Source organism: Suricata suricatta, chromosome 8 (assembly GCF_006229205.1).
Source record: "Suricata suricatta isolate VVHF042 chromosome 8, meerkat_22Aug2017_6uvM2_HiC, whole genome shotgun sequence".
NCBI classification, from domain to species: domain Eukaryota; kingdom Metazoa; phylum Chordata; class Mammalia; order Carnivora; family Herpestidae; genus Suricata; species Suricata suricatta.
The window spans coordinates 109,789,451-109,803,309 of NC_043707.1; positions in this window are offsets into that span (position 1 = coordinate 109,789,451).

The window sequence follows — 13,859 nt, forward strand, 5'->3', positions numbered from 1 at the left end:
CCCCCCCCCCCCCCCCCCCCCCCCCCCCCCCCCCCCCCCCCCCCCCCCCCCCCCCCCCCCCCCCCCCCCCCCCCCCCCCCCCCCCCCCCCCCCCCACGCCCCCCTCCCCACCCATACCCACACACACACCCATGCACTCACTTTTACCCACTCACCCTCACTCCCACCCACACCACACCCTTTTACACACCCACATACACACACCCACTCATCCAAACCCACCCCCCCAATACACACACCTCACACACCCCTTTTGGTTTGTTTATATTCTCACCAGCTTCACTGTTTTTATGGGCTGGGGGTTGGGTAAGAGGTGTTTAAACACAAATAAGTGAATCGGGGCTGCCCCCTGGTGATGGGCAGATGACACTGCAGGCAGAGAAAGATGACTTGCCCTTAATCCTCAAAGAATCCATGTCTTTCCGAGGTGCTACTTGAGAGTTAATGTGTGAGCAGACATTTATACTCTCTGATTTGCGGGGCATTGGGAAGACTTGGGCCCCATGTGTACCCCTAGGTAGGGGGCTCCTACCAGCATGATCATGATGGTCACCATTAGTGATGCTCCTTGGAGGTGCCAGGAGGGGAAACGTGAGGTTGCTTTGGAAGAGTTCCCGTTTGCTGGCAGATGCCCATGTCCTGTGGTCTCCGGAGAGCAGATGCTGAGGTGAACAAAAAGGCTGAAATGGGGAGGAGAAGGAGGGAAGTGTTCAGGTTATGGGGAGAGGGTCTTGGCACTGGAATCGGGTCTTGGGGGGCAGCCAAGGGGCAGCTGAGGCAGCAAGAGAAACTGAGAAGAGACATTAGGCTTCCAGAGACTGGTGTTGCCTGAGCTGGGCTGTTCTGGTACAGGGGCTGGTGTGTGTCTCCGACCCTGACTTCTCCTGGCATTTCCGCCTTCCTTCCCCTGTGGTCAAAGACCTGCGTGGCAAGGTGTGTGTGTGTGTGTGTGTGTGTGTGTGTGTGTGTGTGTGTGTGTGTGTGAACATCCATTTGCTTGAAAGCATGTGAATGGGAACATGCACATGTGAATGAGCATGTGTATGCATGAGTGTGCATACATGTGAGTGTGTGTGTGTCTCTGCTGGCATGGGTGAGAAGGATGTGATGTGTTGTGACTGCATATGTGTGAGTATTTGTGTGTACATGTGCGTGCATGTGTGAGGAGAGTGTGCATTTATATATGAGTATGGTTTATGTGTCTGTGTATCTGTGTGTGTGAGAGCACACACGTGTGTATATAAGTGTGTGTGTCAGTGTGTACAGGCATTGGTATGAGCACAAATGTAAGCAGGTATATGTGTGAGTGGTGCATGGGAGCCTGTGTATGTGTGTATTTTTGTGTCTGTGTGAGTGTGTACAGTTGAGGGTGTGTGAGTGTGTTGGGTGTGGGAAGGGAGGCCATGCATGTTTGGCTGTGGAGAGAGGCTGAAAAGGTTCTGTCTGGGGGGGGGTACCCCCTGGTGTGGCGCCAGGGTGAAGGGAGGGCTCGTGGTGTGGAGAGATGGAGGCTGGAGCCAGGGGGAGGTGGGCCTCAGAGCAGCTGACTTGAAGCTGGGGAATTAATGGAGGAGCTGGGAAGGTGCTCAGCCCATGGCAGCCATATTGGAATGTTCTCCCTTCTTCCACTGCTCCCCGCCCCACCAGCAGCCATCTGAATGTTATGGCTCTGATGTCAGGCAGAGCGAGGTCTCACTACCGCTGGGTCTTGGGCCAGTCACCCACTTCTTTAAGTGTCAGCTCTCAGCTGTGAGGTGGGAATGACACCCTGGCTGGCAAGTGGGGGTGATGAGGGCAGATGAGAGCAGTTATGCCTGCCAGCACTCACTGGGAGCCGATGATGTGCCAGGCCACCATCTGAGGACTTTGCAAGTGCAAACTCACGGCTTCCTCATACAACCTAGGCGGTAGAAAACTCTCCTCTTAGAGAGAACACCAGGGCACGGAGAGCTTTGCTAACCTGCATGAGAACACACACCTTTGAAGTGGCAGAGCTCCTGGGCTGATGTTCTAAGGCCTGTACATTTGGCCTCCATGAGCCATAAGTGACTGTGAAGCACCCCTCTCAGTGCTGAGCACGTCGTAGACCCTGCATAGGTGTCCCCTCTTCCCCTCCACCCTCTGTCCCTCCTAGGGGTGAAAGGGATCAACTGAGGGAGAGAATGAGTCCTCTTCACGTCCCCTGTGAACACTGCTATGCCACAGAAGTTCCTGGATTCCTGAAACCCTGGTTGCTCAAAGAATTGACTCAGATGTTGGTTCACGTAACCACGCCATTGGTAATATCACAACACCATATTGAGAGTGTAGAACATGCTTAAGTGCCATGCTTCATCTGACCAACAAACATTTAATGGGCACCAGGGCCTGGAAATGGATAAGACAGTCCTTGTCTGCAAAGGGCCCATGGTCGATAAGGGCAGATGAGGACAATGTCATGTGTTAGATGCAGGGAATGGGGAGGCTCAGGAGGTACAGGAACCCCGACAAGGCACCACCTTCCAACAGTGAGGAAGTGGGGAGCTGTCAGGCTCCTCCAGCCCTTGACTCACATCTCATGCCTGGAATGCCTTCTCCCACCCTACTCGGGCACCAGCCTAGACCATGGGCCCCCATTCTCTCCTCTTCTGAGGAATTACTGCAGTCCTTGGGCCCCCACAGTGGAACTGAGTGTCTGCTATCTTTATAATTCTGTTTTTGGTGCAAGGGACCCATTTCCATCCACAGTTAGACTCTGTCGCCTCCAGGGCACAACCTCAATTTCACGTTCCTCAGAGACACCCATGTCTAGGTGGCCCCACACAAGACTGGGACACACTCATCTTTACTGATGCTTGAGTCTGGGGGTTCTTTGTTTGCAGACCCTGAGGCTGAACTGCTGAGGAAATCCTAAGTGCTGAGTCAGGACCCAGCTTTGCCAAGCAGGATTGCGTTTCATTAAGTGGGGATGAAATACAAATTCCCCACAGCATTCATGGGATCGATGTCCAAGGCACAGCTGCCATTTATGTTTTAAAATTTGCAGTTGGGGATCATTGTGAAACTTGATTGCTCTGTCTTGGGGACTTCTTAAAGTCCAACTCCACAATAAAGCCAATCAGACTCAACCATCAAATGTCAAATAGGAGCTAATGAACCATTCACAGGCTTGGGAAAGAAATCAGGCAATCTCTTATTTCAGGATTATCCCTTCCAAATATTGAATCTGAATTGTAAGCAGAAGTTGCTATAATTGCACCCCCCTCCTCTTGGGTGTGGGGTATCATTGACATTCACGTCATGTCTCTGCTTTCTGGAGAGAGGCTTGCCAAGCCAACCCACTGCTTTCCAGAGACACGTGCTCCTGGGGCATCATTCTGAGAGGGAGCAGACAGGGATGCCGGGATTTCTCCCGGCCTTGAAGTTGAGACTGTTGAGATTGATGTTGGCTGGGGGTCCCAAGTATGTGCATTGCATTCTTTTCGTGGGAGAGGACATCTGCGTGGAGGGAGGGGGATCCCCTCACATAAGCCCCACTGGGAGCTTGGATGAACTTCAGAAGGGTCGGTGGAGCCCAGGGACAATGTAATCTGTCTGGTCCCTCTGTATCTCTCTGTCAGCTGCATTAGGGTCTGCAGAGACCCACCCACCCAGTGATGGCCCAGTACATGCACTGCTCCCTGTGTCTCTCTGAACCATTTGGCTGAGTGATGTGGGTGTGCCATCACCTCTACCTGGGACAGTGCTATGATGCAAGAGGTTATTACTCTCCTTCTCTTTCTCTCAGGAATTTAAAGTAGCACAATGGTGAGTCACTCCCTGTGTCAGGGATGGCTGGTTGTCCGTTGAAGCTCCCTCTCTCCTCCCGGGCTGTACAGTCGTGGCTGGAAAGCAGCTGTCTAGCCAGGGACATGCCCCTCAGCTTGGTCATATAACTAGCTTTCATCACTGGAATATGTGAGGAAGTTGAAGTTCAAGGCTCTTGAGAGACAACATGCCTCCTCCATCCTTATTTTCCTCTTTTACTGATTAGTTTCAGATGATGACAAGGCTCTATAAAACGGCAGTGTCACAAGGTGGAAGGAGCTAGGGTCCTTCATTTGACACCTTCAGGACAGGGTCCATGGCAGATAGAGTGCATCGAATGGTTTTGCCTCTGTGTGCATCTGTGTCTCACTGTTACGTGAACTCATAGTTTCCCTCATAAAGGTGAAGTATACTGGTCCAGTCAGAGGCATTGGGAATTAGTAACATGAGAAAAAGTCCCAAGCGTAAGGCTCATGAAATCCCACATGCTTCATCTCTGCCATCTGACCGTGAGCATTCCTGACTAGGCTGCTAGCGGAGAAGAGGTGAGCCTAGGAAGCTTGTGGGAGATGTCACAGCCAGTAAGGAGCAGAGTCAGGCCTTGGAGCCATTTGAGAGTTGTGCTCACATGGAGGAAGCCTAGTCCCCCAGTTGTGCAGCCAGGACCAGCCTCGCCCAGCCTTCAGCCAGCAATCCCTGACATGTGGATGAGTCCGGTGAGATGAACAGAGCTAACTAGCTGAGCCCCGCCTGACTCCAGATGTCTTTGCAGTAAACACGTACTGTTGTGTGCCACTGAAGTTTTGTGGTTGTTCATTACGCAGCATTCCTACGATAGATAGCGGATACAGCAGTCTACCAGCCAGGAACGAATCTGTGCCTCGGAGTGTGACATGAGAGAGAAACTTCTGTCATACATTTTGGAATCGACTTGTAACAGCAGTTTGGCTTGTCCTAACTGAAGTGCTCCACTGCTTCTGTGGCGTTCTCATTTCTTCAGGAGGAAGGGTCCAGAAAAGTCTGGCCCCCGAACGCCTCTCCAGCTCCACCAAGCATGCCCCTCCTTCTCCATTTACACACGGGTCGCATGGACCTCCTTCCAGGTGCTCAGACACTCCAGACGGTCTCCAGCACTATGGCCTGATCACACACTTTTCCATTGACTTAGAGCTTCCGTCCTCCTCACTTAGCCTAACTGACTTTCAGGTAAAATGTGCCTCCTCTGGCACGCTTGTCCTTATTCTCAGAGGAGGTTGGTCCCCATTAAGATGGTCCCAGATCTCTCTGTACTTCCTCATGGCACTCAGTGCCTTTGCACCTCCTGCCTGGGTGTGTCTTCTCCATCACGAGGCAGGAACCCTGTGTGGTGTGCTGGTGGCGTGTGCCTCCCATGGGCATGTGCCTGGCACATGGCATGTGCCTAGTATTTCTGGAATAAATGTGTAGGCGTCGGTGACATTCTTGGACTAGCATTACCAAGCTTTTTTAACAGACATCTCTAGCTTGCAAAACATATTGGGGACCCTCTTCTCCTCCACATGTTGTCCAGTTGTGCGTGCATTTCTCTCTCAACTTTACCCTCCAGCTGAAACTCTCAAGCTGCCATTCAGTGGGGTGGATGGACTCTACTGTCCTTCTTCCTGACCCCAAGACCCCAAGCTCTGGTGCTACCCCTTACCAACTGTGACATCTCCAACAAGTTTTTTTTAAAAATTAAAAAAAAATTTATTTGTTTTTGAGAGACAGAGAGAGACAGAGCAGGAGGAAGGAAAGGTCAGAGAGAGAAGGAGACACAGAATCTGAAGCAGGCTCCAGGCTCTGAGCGTCCCCTGTTATCAACACCACTCGCTGCAATGGCGTAGTTTTTTAACCAAGGATGAACTCCATTGACATATCATAACCACCCCAAGTTTATAGTCAATCTTAGGGTTCCCTCTTGGTGTTGAATATTTGGGTTTTGACAAATGTCCAATGACATATACCCTCGTTATAATGTCGCACAAAGTACCTTCACTGCCTTTCTGCTCCTCCTCCTTCTTCCTGTCCTTCTCCTTTTTTCACACCTGTTATGCCATGAATTCAGGCTCCTTTTCATTATCTCTCACAAGCCTGTGTCCGTGGATAGAGAAGTTGGTGTCAGTTGAACCGTCTTTCCCTGATTGTTTTCCTTTAGGCCTTTCAGGAATCTAACTCTGTTCTTAGAGTGCTTAATACACTCAGTATGTACCTTCGTTCTCTTGGCAAGAACCTTGCCTTGAACTTGATTGTTTACAACAATGCCAGTGCCACATACTGGGCGACACAGAGCCGTCCAGCTTTGCGGTCATGGCATTCGTGGCTCATTCCTTTGCTGTTTTGACATCACCTTCTTTGCAGATTTGCCTGGAACAAGTCCTTGCATAGAACAATCCATGTTTTTCTTTTTTATTTTTTTAAATTTTAATATTTTTAAAATTTATTTTTGAGAGACAGAGCATGAGTGGAGGAGGGGCAGAGAGAGATGGAGACACAGAATCTGAAGCAGGCTCCAGGCTCTGAGCTGTCAGCACAGAGCGTGACACGGGGCTCGAACTCACAAGTGGTGAGATCATAACCTGAGCGGAAGTCTGAAACCCCACCGACTGAGCCACCCAGGCGCCCTGAGTCCGTGTTTCTCTAAAGGCCCACAGAGCACAGCGTGGCCACCTTTCCTCTTTTCCTTTATGTTTATCACTTTGGCAAATTACCAGAAGGTGGTGGTTCTGACTGCAAGGTGGTAAATGCTTTTTGAGGGAGGGCCCCAGTGGGCCACAGGTGTCCTATTGAAAAGGTCTGGAGAACGCCGCCCTGGAAGACATGCGTCACGACAACCCATTATTTCAAAAACATTTGCAGGGTGCCTTGTGTGGGGGAGCTATAAGGGAGGCATGGAGGAGGTCTGATGGAGAGGAGAAGTGGAAAGCTGCCTGGTGAGACGGGCTCACTCAGCTCCTCCCCCCCTGAGCAGGGAGTTTTGTGTGAGCAAAAGGCTGACCTGGGCAACCCTGACGTTTCATTTCCCTTCTTTTTTTTAAATGTTTTATTTATTTTTGAGAGAGAGAGAGAGAGAGAGCGCACGAGGAGGGGAGGGTCAGAGAGAGGGAGGGAGGTACAGAATCTGAAGCAGGCTCCAGGCTCTGAGCTGTCAGCACAGAGCTTGACATGGGGTTTGAACCCACGAACCGTGAGATCATGACCTGAGCCGAAGTTGGATGCTCAGTCAACTGAGCCACCCCGGCGCCCCTAATTTCCATTCTCTTAAGAGCCCGCAGGTCTATGTCTGACTTGTATCCGAGTGGCTCTTAATGCGGGGCCATTTCTGCCCTAGAGGATAGCCATAGCCAGAGAGGAGCCTCCTCACTTCCCACCTGAAACAGGTCGGGGGGCAGGTCTGCAGTCTCCCACCAGGACGGGAGGACAAGCAAGCCTGGGACAGGAGACCCATGTGGTGCTAGAAATAGGCCACTCTACTCATTGGCAAAGAATCCTTTTTGGGAGGAAAGTCACTGTGGACTGGTGGTTAACAGCATGGATTGGGGGCCAAACAGACCTAAATTCTAATTCTAGCTCAGCCACTCCCTGACCATGCTGGGTCTCAGCGTCCTCATATGTAAAATGGGGATAATAATTGTACCTTTTTGGGTATTGTGTCAGTGGGTAGATGAGTAATGCTTGTAGCCCAGGACTTACATAGAAATAATATTTTGTTTGTTTGTTTATTTTAGAGAGGGAGAGTGCGAGCAGGGGAGAGGGGCAGAGGGAGAGAGAGAGAATCTCAGACAGGCTTCACACTGAGCCTCTGGTGCAGGGCTGGATACTGCAACCCCGAGATCATGACCTGAGCCAAAATAGAGTCAGTCGCTTAACCAACTGAGTCACTCATGCGCTCCTAGAAATAAAGGTTTATTACAACACCCAGAATTGTCCAGGTGTTTTGTCCCAATGCAAGGTGGTGCATTTGGCCTGCATGGAAGTCTCCAGCGTGAAATAATAATAACAGATAACACTTATGTAGCACTTACTAATGCTGGACCCTGTTGGGAAAGCTTGACAGGTATGAAGTACTTTAGTACCTACATCAGCCTTAGGACACCGGTATTATTACCGTCTTTGTTTTGCAGATGAGAAAATGGAGGCATGAGAGATGTCTCTGGGAAATCTTTTGGGGCGCCCCATATGGCTGCAGGCTGCCCATCAAGGGGGTGCTTTGGTTTCAGATGAGAGAACGCATTCTACACGTTTAGCAACACAGTCCTGATGGGTCCCCCGACATCTGCGAAACCCCTTCGCAATAAGGTGAATCTTTCTTTTTAATTAAAAACGAAGAACTCTTGTCCTTCAGAAGACACCATTAAGAGAGTAAAAAGACAAATAACAGGCAGGAAGAAAATATTTGCAAATCCCATATCAATAAAAGATTTGAATCCAGATGACAGAAACAACTGTCAAAAGACAACAACAAAGAAGCAAAGAGGCCAATTTTTAAAAATGGGCAGAAGATCTAGACAAGACACTTCAACCGAGAAGTTCAATGATGGCATGTAAGCACATGACAGAATGCTCAACAGCAGTCGTCATGGTTTTAATGCAAACCCTACTATCCACCCACCAGAATAAGCTAGAATTGCAAGGACTGACCCCACCGAGGGTGAGCAAGGATGTGGGGGATCAGAACTCTCATACACTGCTGGCTGGAGCAGAAAGTGGTAAAATCATTTGGGAAAACAGTGTGGCAGTTTCTTAAAAAGTTGAATCGATTGTATATATATATACATGCCACATCTTCTGGAGTACTATATGGCAATGAGAAAGAATGACATATGGCCATTTGTAGGAAAGTGGATGGACCTTGAGGGTGTCATGCTAAGCGAAATAAGTCAGGCAGAGAAGGATAGATACCATATGTTTGCATTCATAGGTCCAACAGGAGAGACCTGGCAGGGGACCATGGGGAGAGGAAGGGGGAAAGAGAGCGGGGAAGAGTGAGGGACACAGATCAAGGGAGACTACTGAATACTGGAGACGAACCATGGACTGAAAGGGGAGTGGGAGGGGGGGGAGGGGGTGATGGTCATGGTGGGGGGCACTTGTGGGGAGAAGCACTGGGTGTTATATGGAAACTAATTTGACAATAAACTATTATAAAAAAATAAAATATCTTTAAAAGATTTAGAGAAAAAAAATGTTGAATCGACACCTATGTTATGATCCCGGCCATTGCCAGGCAAACACTGCTGGGTATTTCATCCAAGGGGAATGGACGCACACATCCACGGGAACACTTGTCCACGGGTGCACAGAAGCTGGCGGCAACAGCCCACCAAGGGAATGGATAAGCAACGCTTGGTATATAAAATACAGGAAATTATTGGAAATGCAAACAAACCCATATCAACAGAAAGCAGAACGGTGGTTGCCTGGGGGCCACAGGTGAGGAGTGAAGGGGGCAGATTCCAACGGTGCCCGAGGACATTTTAGGAGTGACAGATATGTTGACTCTCTGGTGTGGCCATGGTTTCACAGGTGTGTACGTTTAGCAAAAATCACCAAGTTGTAGGCTTTCTACAGCTTCCGGTTTTGCCTGTCAGTTATATCTCAATACAACTGTCAAAAATGAGATTCATACTTGAAGAGGGGGCTCTGGGAGCCATTGGCGGCCCCGAGTGGTTCAACTCTGGCTCCCTCTAGCTTACTGCTTCTTAAGAAAAACACCTCTTTTTAAAAATTAAATCTCCAGTACAGGCCAGGCCCTGTACTAGGCACCCCCACTTTGTGTTCTCAGGACTTGGGAGGCGGCTGTGCAAGCAAGTGCCCCCTAAAAGGGCAGGGGGTGGGGGAGGGCTTGGGGACATCCCTTTACATCCCCATTCAGTCTTCTGCTTTACAGATATGTTGTCTTGGCCCTTCTAGAAAGCAAGTTCCGTGGAGTGGCTTCTCTGCATCTCCTTCTAGACGTTGGGGGAAGATGAAGGATCAGTGTGTTTCTGTGATGCTGGCAGTCAGCCGCGCCGGCCTCCTGGCTCAGAGCTAAGCCAGCGGGCCGGGCCCTGGGTGTTTTCTCCACATGTTCGTCATCTCGCAGCTCCCCCGGGACGTGGGGCTGTCTCCTGCATATCGCAGCCCGTCTCCTGCGCAGGCAGACTCGGCGGGCAGACAGGGCTCGGCGGAGACAATGCGTCTGTTCATGGTCTGGTGCTCTTGGCCTCCCTGCACCAACTCAAGTGAAGCTTTTTAATGATGCTCGGAAATGGTTTGCAATGGAAATCACCCCTGGATCCCACCCCCAGCTTCTCGGAGTGTGTGTGTATAGGATACAAACCCAAGGCGGATGCCACTGGGCTCCCTACCCACCTCCGGGGCAGCTGGGCAAGTCCCCTCTTCTGGCTTGCCGGTCCTCGGAAGGCTCGGCTGGACCGAAGGATAAAGGTGGGCTCGGGCAGGAGCTGAGCCGTGAGTCTCAAACTGGCACAGCTGACCGGGTAGACAACAGAAGGAACGGGCTCTGGAGGCAGCAGGGAATGAGGGAGACACACAGTGAGCACATACGTGAGTCCCAGAGTCCTTCCTCTGACCCTGAGTACTGCTGGCTGAGGGGCTGGGTCGCGCAGGGTAGCAGTTTTAGCAACATCCTGGCCTCCACTCAGTGACGTGCCAGAGGCATTTACCACCCCGCTGACCCCTCCAGAGTCATGACCATCAAAACTGTCCCCAGACATTGCCAAATGTCCTCTAGGGGAGAGACCACCCCGGGTGAGAGCCGCTAGATGTGGTCTTAGCTGCATCACCTGTGAAACGGCCACCCCGGACCCCCTTGAGGGAGGGAGGCTGGACTAGACCTGCACTGTCCCCTATGGCAGCCACGGGTCACAGGTGGCTATCGAACACTTGCAGTGTGGCTAGTGGGATGGAGATGTCCTGCATGTGTAAAACTGGCTGCATTTTGCAGACTTAGTATGAGAAAAATAGTGCAGAATATCTCACTAAGAACTTTCATATTGCTTCCATGTTGAAACTATATTTTGGGCTAACTAAAGTATATTATTAAAATTAATATTGCCAGTTCCTTTTTACTTAAACATTTTTTTAATGTTTTTATTTATTTTTGAGAGAGAGAGAAAGACAGCGTGAGCAGGAGAGGGTCAGAGAGAGAGGGAGACACAGGATCAGAAGACAGGCTCCAGGCTCTGAGCTAGCCGTCAGCACAGAGCCTGACTCAGGGCTCAAACCCACGAACTGTGAGATCATGACCTGAGCTGAAGTTGGACGCTTAACCGACTGAGCCACCCAGGCGCTCCCCTTTTTACTTTATAAAATGTGGCTGTGAGGAAATCTAAAATGACCTGCGTGCCTCACGCCGCATTTCTATCAGACAAGGTTGGTGTAGAGGAGGGATGAATGTGAATCAGAGAGTCACCAAAGAGAGGTACCGAGGGAATGAGCTGCTTGTGAGGGAGATGAGGGCATGGACTCGGGGATGCTCAAGGGCCAGAGGTCAGGGGTCAGGGGTCAGGGAATGCTCACCTGAGGAAGTGATGCTAGAGAAAAGCTCTGAGGGATGAGAAGGAGGAGAAGCAGTTGGTGCAGAAGGGACAGCTCGTGCCAAAGCACTGAGCCAGGAAAGACAGAGTGTAAGCCAGGGAGGGGCAGAGAGAGAGAGAGAGACACAGAATCTGAAGCAGGCTGCAGGCTCCGAGCTGTCATTAAGAAGCCCTACACAGGACTTGAACCCACTAACCGCGAGATCATGACCTGAGCTCAAGTTGAATGCTTAACCAACTGAACCACCCAGGTGCCCCTATTTTATTATTTTTTCTTAAGTTTATTTATTTATTTTTTTGAGAGACAGAGACAGTGTGAGTGAGGAACAGGCAGAGAGAGAGAGGGAGAAAAAAATCCCAAGCGGGCTCCACACTGTCAGCATAGAGCTTGATGCGGGGCTCAAACTCACAAAACTGTGAGATCATGACTGAAGCCAAAATGAAGTCAGACTTTTAATGACTGAACCACCCAGGTGTCCCCTGATTTGCATTTTAAAATGCACTCTGTCCTTGCTGTTTTTTCTCTTCTCCTCAGAGGTCACAGAGGGTTCTGGAATCAGACTGCTGGGTCCAAATCTTAACACTATCACTGGCTACCTCCATAGTCTTGAGCAAGTAACTTAAACTCCCAGTGCTTCAGATTCCAATTTGTAAACTGAGGGTGATGATGATAATGGCATTTATTTCACGAGGATGTTGTGATATCTAAATGAGTAATTACACAGGGAACATGGGGAACAGAGCTGGGCATAGTAACCACTTGGTGTTATTCGATATTAACTTTCTGATGGGAGAACCCTTGCCTTTAGGAGTCTTGGTTTTCCTCATTCCGAGTGCAATTCAAATGTGCACTCTGTGTTTCTCTTTTCTGTTACTTTTTCCTCTTCTAGGAGGAAGTCCGAGCCCCTTTAGGATTCTTGCCTTCTGTTCCATGGGGCCTGGAGGACATAAAGTTAGGAGTTGGAGGAGTCCAGGGACACAGAGAGAGAACGCCACCCAGCACCACGACTCCAGGTTCCGTCCAACAGCAGGGTTCCTTGCGGTTCCTCGCGGCATTGCTTCCTTTTAAAGCCAGTTTGAATAAAGAGGTGCTGTCCCAGCAGGAAGGAGGAGAAAAATGAGTTTCCCTTGGCTCTTACCCACAGGAGTGCCCCAAGCTGCTGGGCCAAGCCGGGGAGAAGGCACAACTTTCACAACTAAATGCACATATTTGGAAAAGTCCTGGATTGTTAAGTTCTTTGACCACAGTCCAAGAGCCCAGCAGTACCTCCTCAGAGGGTGACCTTGGGAGCCAAGACAGGTCTAGGATATGGTGCAAATTGCCCAAGGGATTATAGCAACTTTGGCAGCATGACATGTATACATAAGAGCTCAAAATCTTAAAAGTCCATCTGGGTACTGAGCTGGGTAAATAAAACCAAGTACCTCTGTGTGTCAATTCAAGCAGAAGTTTCACAGCAGCACTTAGCCCGAGCCTGACTTACCATAAGTGGACAGCTTTGGGCAACTCTCTTGCCTCCTGGGAGGAGAGAGTTCATGTTGTGTGCACCAGTGGCAAAGGAAGGGAGGGTCCTGCCCGCCTTGACCCAGGGAGACCTGGACTTGTCCATTCACCTTCTTGCTCCCGATACAACCAAGAACTAAATTTGGTCCAGGCTTGTTTAGAAGTTCTGTTCACCCTGGGATACATCTTGGAAGCCTCATCTTTTGGGGTCCTAAGGGATTCTGGATCAACTTCCTTCTCTCTAGAGGATAGCTTGGGGGTGGTAGGATGCAATGTTCTGGTGCAGAGCCTCCCTATTGGACAGTTTTCCAAGCAGAAAGGCAGGCGCTGTGAGCAAACCTCTTTGCATGCTATGATATAATAAGAAATATATTTACCTTGGTCTCTGTTCCCGTCACAGAGTTCCTAAAACCCTTGTAACTTCCTGAGGGCTAGGGGTGCTAGGAGCATCCTTTATTCTAACATTTGGTCTTGGACCCTGGTTCCTGACACAAGAGCTTCTAATACCCTTGAAATCTACTGAATGAGAAGTGTGTCTTTTTGTATGCTATTGAAATGACTGGAGGCTAGGGGCCCCTAGAGAGCTCTAGGATGGTGGTTGGCCACGATTAGAAGTTTGGAGCCTTCAGCCCCACCTTCTGACCTCCCAGGAAGAATGAGGGGCTGGAGACAGAGTTAATAATTGATTATGCCTATGTGATGAGGGCCCCTTACAAATTCCTAAACTGTGGAGTTCAGAGAGCTCCTGGGGTGGTGGATGCATGAGGTGTGGGGAAGGTGGCATGCCTGGGGAGGGAATGGAAGCCCTGTGCCCCCTCCCTTAACTTGTCCTATGCACCTCTTTATCTGGCCGGTCATCTGTATCCACCGTAATATCCCTTATAAGTCAGTAAACATCAGTAAACGTTTCCCTGAGTTCTGTGAGCCATGCTAGCAAGTTATCAAACCTGAGGAGGGGTTCTAGAATCCTTGATTTATAGCCAGCCATTTAGAAGTACAGGTGACAGATTAGG